The sequence below is a fragment of the Echinops telfairi genome, unplaced genomic scaffold (assembly GCF_000313985.2).
Source record: "Echinops telfairi isolate 266 unplaced genomic scaffold, ASM31398v2 ScPeMD7_7410;HRSCAF=8448, whole genome shotgun sequence".
Taxonomy (NCBI): Eukaryota; Metazoa; Chordata; class Mammalia; order Afrosoricida; family Tenrecidae; genus Echinops; species Echinops telfairi.
In genome coordinates, this window is record NW_022111310.1 from 15,508,300 (window position 1) to 15,518,576 (window position 10,277).

At 42.3% G+C, this 10,277-nt stretch overlaps 1 pseudogene; it reads left to right on the forward strand.

The window, feature by feature from the left end:
• Positions 1-4,170: 4,170 nt before the first annotated feature.
• On the forward strand, positions 4,171-7,495 carry LOC101639882 (annotated as a pseudogene).
• The last annotated feature ends 2,782 nt before the right edge of the window (positions 7,496-10,277 follow it).

Here is a 10,277-nt window from a genome sequence, read left to right on the forward strand (position 1 = left end):
TTTCTTGGGTGGGTAATACCTGGGTTCTTGGCTTCACCCGAGAAAGAATTCAAGCCAACGCCTGGTCAGTAATCCATGTGGGTTTTTATAAAGGATACAAGTTCCAGGTTTTACCGCCTCTAAAGAGTACACATTATTTCAGGGAAGTTTGCCAAACTGCGCGACAGCTGCGCTGGGACCTGCCTCTGAACATGGGCAACCTCCTGGGGCTGCTCACACACGTGATGACCTGTGACCAGAGAGACGGCACTGCCGGGCATGGACAGAAGGGTCAGCTATCCCTCTGTCAAGGTAATTTAAACCTCTGCTGGGGAGGTGTGGTTGAAGGTATTGGTTGACCCCATTGGCTGAATTAAGCCCACCCGGGTGGGGTCATGAGCCTGGGCCTAGTTTGGGCCTCCCAGGTGTAATGTGCATCTGGCTTGGGCGGGGAAGGGGGCCTGAGTTGGAGCATGCCCATTTAAAATCATTATGGGTGGCTAATGCTTGCCTGATTTTTCCTTTTCCAACCTCCTGTAGAGGCCTCGTGCAGGCAAGGGAGAGACAACCCCCTCTATCCTATCCCTATTCTGCTACCTAACAGATACAGACTTGTTCTCTCAGTAACACACTTTTCAAGCTCATTTGGGTCCCTTAAAGCAGCAACAAAAAACACTTCTTGTGGCGTGGAGAACAAATATTTTGAGATGGGGTTAATATAAAAATCTTAACAAGACTCAACTGGTCACCTTCCCAGATCACTGAATGTTTGCCATGCATTTATGAGAATGTTCCCTCACTTAAAACAAGAGTTTTTAGATGGATCAAACATTTTATAAAAGGTAGGGAAGTCGGCTATCAAAAGATATAGCATCTGGGATCTTAAAGGCTTGAAGGTAAACAAGCGGCCATCTAGCTCAGAAGCAACAAAGCCCACATGGAAGAAGCACACCAGCCTGTGTGATCACGAGGTGTCGAAGGGATCAGGTATCAGACATCATCAGAACAAAAAATCATATCATTGTGAATGAGGGAGGGAGTGCGGAGTGGAGACCCAAAGCCCATTTGTAGGCCACTGGACATCCCCTTACAGAAGGGTCTCCGGGAGATGAGCCAGTCAGGGTGCGATGTAGCAATGATGAAACATACAATTTTCCTCTAGTTCCTAAATGCTTCCTCCCCCTCCACCCCCTGACTCTCATGATCTCAATTCTACCTTACAAATCTGGCTAGACCAGAGGATGTACACTGGTACAGATAGGAACTGTAGGAACTGGAAACACAGGGAATCCAGGGCAGATGATCCCTTCAGGGCTAGTGGTGAGAGAGGTGATACTGGGAGGGTGGAGGGAGGGTGGGTTGGAAAGGGGGAAACAATTACAAGGATCTACATATAATCTCCTCCCTGGGGGATGGACAACAGAAAAGTAGGTAAAGGAAGACGTTGGACAGTGCAAGGTATGACAAAATAATACTTTGTAAATTATCAAGGATTCATGAGGGAGTGGGGAACGGGGAGGGAGGGGAAAAATGAGGAGCTGATGTCAGGGGCTTGGGGGGAGAGCAGATGTTTTGAGAACGATGAGGGCAATGAATGTACAAATGTGCTTTACAGAATTGATGTATGTATGTATGGATTGTGATAAGAGTTGTATGAGCCCCTAATAAAACGATTAAAAAAAAACAGTTGCGAAGACCCCCATGTTACAGAATGGAACTGCTCTATAAGGTTTTCCTGGCTGTAATTTTTATGGAATTATCCAGTTTAGGTTGGACACTGTGTCATTTGCTATTTAAGACATCTCAACACTGAAATTCAGAAAAACAAATCTTTGAAATGAAGACAGATTCTGGGTCACATTTACCTGGGTTATGAATTTGGTGGGAAAGTCCGGAATGCGCTGGCTATTTGGAAGACTTACTTTATCCCACCTTTACTAAAAGGAGCCCTGATGCTGATGTGGGTTAGACACTGGGCTACTAACCCACCGAAAGGTCAGCAACTCAAAGCCATCTGCGCCTCCACAGGAAAAAGATGACGCTCCTGTAAGGATCTACAGTCTCAAAAAACTTAAGGAGCAGTCTCACTCTGTCCTATAGAGTTGCTCAGACTTGGAATGACCTTGATGGCTGGGGACTTGGATGTTTCTATTTCCAAGGGTTGTTAATATTTCCTTTCATTGTAAAATGGGTTGTTACATGCTTCTTCACATTTAAGGTAATAATTTAAATTTATATCCACAACTAAATAGTGACTTAAAAATAATTTGATATAACTTGAACCATAAAATTACCAGATCAGGGACTTAGTGCCTTCATTAACTCAATGTCCATTTAGTACATATTCACAAAAATTTTTTGGCTTTTTCTGTAGATTCTGAGCTTCAAACATATTCACAAAAACCCCACCATATTTTCATGTAGACTAGCCTCTGAAATCTTTGTTGTGAGTAAATCCTGGTACACTTTATTCTGAGGATTTCCTCAGATATTTATTATTAAAGTGATTTTAACACCTATGTGGCTCCAGTGTTTTCACATATTGAATGTTCCATGTCTACCCAAATACTTTTCTAATCTTATTTTTTGCTTATGTGGAATTCTTTATTTTTCCCATGCAGTGAAGGTTAGGTATATTTGCTTATTCTTTACCACTCAATTATATTTCTCCTGTTTCATGATTGTCCTCTAATTGTACTTATTTCAGCTGGCCCATACCAGGCGTGTGAGCAACAAGGTGAGCTCTAGAGGGTATTCTGGTTTGTGTAATAAACAAAACTTGGGAGTGTTATGTGCTTCTGTCACAGAGAGAATGACAAGCTTAAGAAAATCGCTGTAAATACAGCGAATTTAATGTTCATAGGTAGGAAGCAGTAAGAGGAGAAATGGAGAAAACAAAATAATGATCTAGATAAAATTGGTGGAGTGAATATACATCTGCTATTAATAATAAAAACTCATAAAATTGTTACATACTGAAATTGCCTCACAGATTTTACATATGCCAACTTGTTTAACTCTCACCAAAAATCAAAAGACCAAATCCACCACCATTGAGTCAATTCCTGTAGTATTAAATTAAAATGAGAGGAGGTGGGAATGGGTGCCCCCCCCCCAACGACTACTACTACCATCGGGTTCAGTAATGCACAATTGTACAGTTGAGATATATAAGTATTATATTGAAGTCATCGAGAGCAGATAAGTCTGGTACATATTATTGGGGAGACAGCTTAAGAGAAATCCTTCTGTTCCCCACAAATTCCAACTCCTAACCAAAAACCCAATTGCTAGTGAGTTAATTCTGACTCGCAGACACAGGACAGGACAGAGTAGCAATCTCTTTGTGGGCTTCTGAGGCTGTACACCTTTATGAGAACAGAAAGCCTCATCATTTTCAGGGGAGCTGTTGCTATGTTTGAACACAGTCCGTGAGGTTGGCAGCCCAATGTCATAGGAAAAGAAACTAAGAAGAGAAGGTTTGCTCAGGTCACATGCCCTGTAACTAGTAGAGCTGGAATTCAAACCCAGCAAAACTGACTTTCACAGCTTTTGTGCTCAACCAGTACTCTACACTGAATCCTAACACGGACATTCTTTAGAGACATTTGTTCTGAAATGACAGTTCATGAAATTCCTCTTAAGGGAAGCCATGTACTATAGATGGACACGGCCATATACTATCCATTATTAAGTTAATCAGTACTGTGCTGGAACGGCCCAATCTCCAGATGTCTCACTCTTCAGATGTGTCACCTCAGTAGTTAATTTAATTTTTTGACTCTCAATTTTACACTTCAGGACTATTGCAAAAGTCAAGTTAATACTTCACACAACTTGTGTTCCATCAAATTAGAGACTCAATTTCTCTCACTCTGTGCCTCTCCTTCCCTCTTCCTCTCTTTGCCAATGCTTGCTTTATACACGTAGCCCAGGTGAAGGGGTTTATATCACGGACTTTAATAAATAATCAGGACTGCTCTAATCGTAACTATCTAAAAAGAAAAAAATCCAAAACATTTGAAATATTGATGCTATTCCCATGGGACATAGTTGAAGTCCTTTTAGTTTTCTGGAAGAATGAACATTACTAACCCTCGGATAAGGTCCATGCCCTGGCGTGATTGAGCTTAATTAATGAGCCCTCCCCGGTGAACAAAGGAAGAGGTCAACTGTGTGTTTTAGGAAGCCATGGTAGTGGAGCAGCTACAGCAGCAGAGGAGGCTTAGTGGGCCAACTGGTTTCAGTTCCCATGCAATACCGATACTAAAATCTCTAACAGTATTAATCATGGGTGACATCCAGGTGGGCTACACATCTTAAAGTACCCGGCAGGCTGCAAGAAAGCCCCGAAACTGAGCACCTAGAACACAGTGAGTACATTTGAAGCATTACATCATTCATTCTCTTGACATGGACGGTTTTATTTATTATAGATTTTTTCAATTTCTAAAACTTTGCTTGTATTGTGGTAAAGTGTATTCAGCTTACAATTTGCCATTCTCACAATTTCAGGCATACGCCTCAGGGGCATGAAGCACACACACAGCGGTGTGCAGCCTTCTCTTTTATTGGTTCTCACAGCTTCTCCATCCCTCCAAACAGAAGACATGGCTTTTTAGATGACCATGCCTTATTAATCTTTTTTTAAACTATTGCTACAAAATTATAGAAGCTTTTATGAAAGAAAACTTCAAAAATGTGAAACGATTGTTTCTTAACATATCCCTCTTTTAGGTCAATCCAGGAGCCTTGGTGGAGTAGTAGATATGCCTGTCCACAAGGTTCGACTTCAAAATTACCAGATGCTCTTTGAGAGAAAGACGGCTTTCTACTTTTTTTTTTTAACTAAGAAATCATTTTATTGGGGGCTCTTATAATAATCCACACATCAGTTTTATCAAGCATGTCTACATATGTTGCCATCATTCTTTTCTAAACATTTACTTTCTATTTGAGCCCTTGGTATCAGCTTCTCTTTTTACCCCTCCTCACCTCATGATCCCTTGATAAATTAGAAATCATTTTCATATCTTACACCGACTGCTGTCTCCCTTCCCCCATGGTTTCTGTTGTTTGTCCCCCTTCCTCTCCTCCTCTCCCCACCTTCCCTCTATCCTCCTGGGCCTCATCAGTCTTATACAATGACCAAGAAAGTTGGAAAGGTCAAACTGACCCAAGCAGGAAGCAAATAGTAATTAACATTCCAAACTTTTCTTTGAACCCTGGAGAAACAGGTAAAGCATACAATGAGAAATATATAACCAACGTCCATGATATTGATTCTAGTTAAAGAAGGCCAATTCAAATAAAAAGAGCTACAGTCTTGCCCACAATTCTTGTTCATAATTTACATTAGTACTCCAACCTAGCAAATGACAGACTAAAACAAGATCAATTATAAAATTTGAAAATTAAAATAGGTATGTGGCAAAGTAGAGCTTAGTCATTTGGATATGTGTTAGCAAAGCAGATAAGATAATTAATTTAGTAATCTTTTGACTGCCAATTTTACCTTTTAAGACTGTTGTGAAAGTCATATTAATATTTTAAGAAATTGCCTGGCACACAACTCATGCTCAATAAATATTAGAGGCTCCATTTCTCTCATTCTCTCTGTATTTTTCTCCTTTTCCATTTTCTCTCTTGCTCTCTTGTTTATACACATAACCTAGGTGAAGATTTTAGCGTTACAAACTTTTATAAACAAACAGGCTTGCTTGATTCATAACATAATAGCTACAGTCTTGCTGTGAACTCCAGTGAACCTGAATTCTAGTGAGCTCCAGGCATTCCCCCAGACCACAATACACCACAGTGTACCAGTGGTTTCAGTAAGATCAGGCTATAAATTGGCAGTTGTCCTAAATCTTGGCATCATTTAGAGGCTGTTCACTATAATAGAATATCTTAAAATCTGAAGGCTATTACAAAGTTACCATTTCATGATTAACAAATCAAAGTAAGTTCAGCACCCGAGCTGACTTGTACATAAGATGCTTTTCTACCAATTCCAAACATGCTTAGATAGAAAGGGAAAGGGGAAAAGGCCAAGATGATGGCTTCTATTGCTATTCATACTTGTGTCAGTTACATAATCTGTCGACTTGCGAAGAGGTGGAGTCTAGCCTGTCAATCAGGTCGCAGCTTGATAATCTCATTTGGAGGCACAATGGAGATAAATAGCTCATTGAAGGGCAGACACACTCTCTATGCTTGTCTCTTCCCTGCGAGACATTCCTGTCGGCAAGCCACATGGAGCTATGCTGATGGCAGCCAGAGCCTTGGAGCTGGAGGAGCCACGTGGAGACCCACGCCAGCACTAAGGTGCTTCCACCACCACTGGATCCACAAGACTTTCCACCCACTGGCCTGTGATCTTCCTGCATTCAGCATCATTGCATGTGTGTGAGTCTGAAGAAGAATTTAGAGACTGGTATTGGCTAAAATAAAACTTATGGACTTGATCTGGACTGGGATATTTTCTTAATATACAATTATTCTTTTATATAAAGCTCTTTCTTATACACATTTGACTGTCTATGGATTTGTTTCTCTAGTCAACTCAGACCAATACTTTAACTTTTTGCTCAATTGATTCTTACTTTGTTTCAGAAACTTCAAATTTACTCAATACCTGAACAACCACTTAAATATTTTTAAGGATCATACAATAGTGAAAATGTAGTTTACCTATCGTCTTAAAAAAAGGAATATTTTGCTCTTATGGCCGTACTTGAAAGCAGATCTGCCGCCATGGGCCGCGGGGACAGAGGAGAGGCGCAGGGTCTGTGTTCTGAACGCAGGTGAAGCATCCTAAGCGTACCACACCACTGCGTGCGGGGGACTTCACTGCGGCACGGCTACATCAAGGGCACAGTGAAGGACATTATCCACGGCGCGCCCCTCGCCCAGGGGGTCTTCAGAGACCCCTACCGGATTAAGAAACGGAACTATTCATCACGGCCGAAGGCACCCACACCGGCCCGTTTGTGTCCTGCAGCGAGAAGGCCCAGCTCAACATCGGCTGTTCTCCCGGTGGGCACCATGCCCAGGGGCACCATCGTGTGCTGTCTGGAGCAGAAGCCTGGAGACCAAGACATGCTAGCTCGGGCCTCTAGGAACTACGCCACAGTCATCTCCCACAAGCCGAGACCAAGAAACCCCAAGTGAAGCTGCCCTCGGGCTCCAAGAAGGTCATCGCCTCTGCTAACAGTGCTGTGGTTGGCGCGGTGGCCGGTGGTGGCCGCATAGACAAGCCCATCCTGAAGGCTGGTCGTGCCTATCACAAGTAAAAGGTCAATAGGAACTGGTGGCCTCGCTGCGGGGTATGGCCATGAACCCCGTGGAGCATCCCTTCGGAGGTGGTCCCCACCAGCCCACTGGCAAGCCCTCAACCTTCTGCAGAGATGCTCCTGCTGGTTGCAAAGTGGGTCTCATTGCTGCTCTCTGGACTGGGCGGCTCCGGGGAACCAAGACCGTGCAGGAGAAAGAACTAGGGCTGGGGACTCAATGAATTCCTTACTCCTGTCACCTCAAAAAAAAAAAAAGAAAAGAAAAATTTGTTTTTCCTGCTTTAGGTGCAAGTTTATGCAACAAATCAAATTCCTCTTTAATAATTTTGATACAACTTGTTCTCTGCCATTGGTTACAATTTTACAACGTGTTGTTATTTTCCTACACCTTCTTCACAATATTGGTGCTGGTGGAGAACATTGAGAGTACCATGGACTATCAAGAGATGCTCCTTAGAGGTGAAGATAACAAGACTGTCTCTTGTGCTTTGAATCTGCTGTCAGGAGGGATCGGGCCCTGGCAAAGCAGAGTAAGGGAAGTCCCGGGGGAAGGAAAGTGGAGAGGCAGTGAGGAAGAGGAAAGCCCTGCACAAGGTGGCTTGGCCCAGGGGCTGTGCAAAGTGACATCCTGGCTCTTCAGCACGTTAAGGAGAGCTTGGAAACAGATTTACCCAATGCAGTGCAGCATTTGATTTCTTGACTGTTGCTTCCATTTATTGTGCATCCAAACAAGATTAAATTCTGGACAATTCAACCCCATTCTTTATCCATGTATCACGTTATCTCTTGGTCTAGTTGCGAGGGTTTGGGTTTTCTTTGCATTGAAGTGCAATCCATGCTGAAGACTTCATCCTTCGTCCTCACCAGCCAGTGCTTGAGTCCTCTCACTTTCAGCAGCAAGGTTGGGTCATCTGCCTGGCATGGTGCCATTAACCCTTGCTGTGCTCTTCTTTGTATGGCCCGGCCTCCCAGATTACTTGTGCAGCACACGGGTCAACTAAGTATAGTGAAAGGATAAACCCCAAAGCACACCTTTCCTGATTTTTTTTTCCTTTAAAAATATTTTAATCTTTTTATTGGGAGCTCTTACAGATATTATTATATAATTGCTACCATAATGTTTTAATACATTTTCTTTCTTCATGAACTCCTTGATAGCAGCTCCCCTATATCCCCTCCTTCTCCCAGGAACCTTTATTATTTTCCCCTCTGTAATAGGCTTGGGTGGGTTTTATCCCCTTATCTTTTATCATGATCCAATATATCCATTCACCACATACAATTCTGCTCTTTGATCCCATCGAGAGGGGTTATACAGTCATCAATGCTATCAGCCTGGCCCGCCCAGTGCCCCACCCCCTCTTCCTGTACCCACAGGGAACTATTACTCCTGTTAATATTTCTGAAGGGTTATCTATCTTGGCTTTCATGTACTGAGTTATCTTAACTATACAAAGGAACATACACAAATCTAACATGAATAATAAGGTAAAACAAATAAAAACCATAATAGTAAGGGGAGGAAATATTAGAAAACTAGATGATAGCTATGTGGTTCATCAGTGCTATAGTGCACCCTGGATTTTTCCATCCCTTCTGTGTGGCCCTTCTGAGAGGAACTGTCCAATTATCTTACAGGTGGATTTGGGGTTGCCACTACATTCATACCCCTTCACATCAATTTGGTTGCTTGTTTTTGTACTTCTGATGCCTCTTCCCATAGACACCTCATGATCACACAGGCTGGTATGCTTCTTCCACGTGGGCTTTCTTGCTTCCCTGCTAGATGGCCACTTGTTTAACTACAAGCCTTTAAGACCTCAGATGCTATAGCTTTTAATAGCCAGGCACCATCAGTATTCTTCATATTTGCTTATGCACCCATTTTGGCTTCAACGATTATGTCAGGAAGGTGACTATCACATAATGCCACATTATTAGAACAAACCATTCTTGAACAGGGGTAAGACTTAAGTACAGGTCCAAGGTCCATCTGCTTCCTTGTTGCATTTGTATATATATATACCCACACACACACAAAATAAGGAATTATTTTTCAAAGCTATGTATTTAATTTTTTTTTTTACAAAACAACCTATCACCTTCAAAGTACTCTCCACTACACTTAATACATTTGTCAAATCTGCAGTTCCACTCTTGGAAAGATTTTTCAAACTCATCTGTTTGGATGGCTGACAGCACCTCCCTCGGTTTTTTTTTCTTCTTTTTTTCTTCATCTCTTCTACATCATTGAATGACTGTCCTTTAATGTCCCTCTGCATTCACAGAAACAAAAAGACATCACATGCAGTGAGGTCCAGTGAGTCAGGTGCATGGGGTAAGAGAGGCAGGCTGTTTTTTGCCAAACACTGGCACACTGAGATGGCCGTGTGAGCAGGTGCATTGTCATGGTGGAACGAGCAGTCCCCCTTCTATCACAAATCGTCTTTTTTGTTGTTGTTGCACACTGTTACGCTATCTTTTCAGAACCTCTAAATAGAAAGCTTGAGTAACAGCCTGACCTGTTAGAATGAACTTCAAATGCACTATCCCCCTCACATAAAAAGAACAAATGAGCATCGTCTTGATCTTTGAGTTCACTTGCCAAGCTTTTAGAGGTCGAGGTGACAATGGTGTCTACCGCTGGCTTGATAGATGTTTGGTTTCAGGGTTGTAAGAATAGCACTATGTCTTGTCACCAGTAATGACCTTGGGGGGAAAAAGTCTGGGTCGTTTTGAGCTACTCTTCAAAGCATGGCATGTTTCCACTTGACGCACTTTTCCTGGTCAGTCAGAACCCAGGGCACAAATTTCACAGTGACCCCTCTCATGCCCAAATCTTCTGTTAAAATTCACTGCATTGAATTCTGGGATATTCCATATAATTTTCCCATCTCGTCAGTGGTTCATCATCGGTCTTCAAGCACAAGTGCACAAATTTGGTCAATATTTTCGTCCATTCGGGAAGTTGATGGACGTCCAGAATGAGGATTGTCATCAATC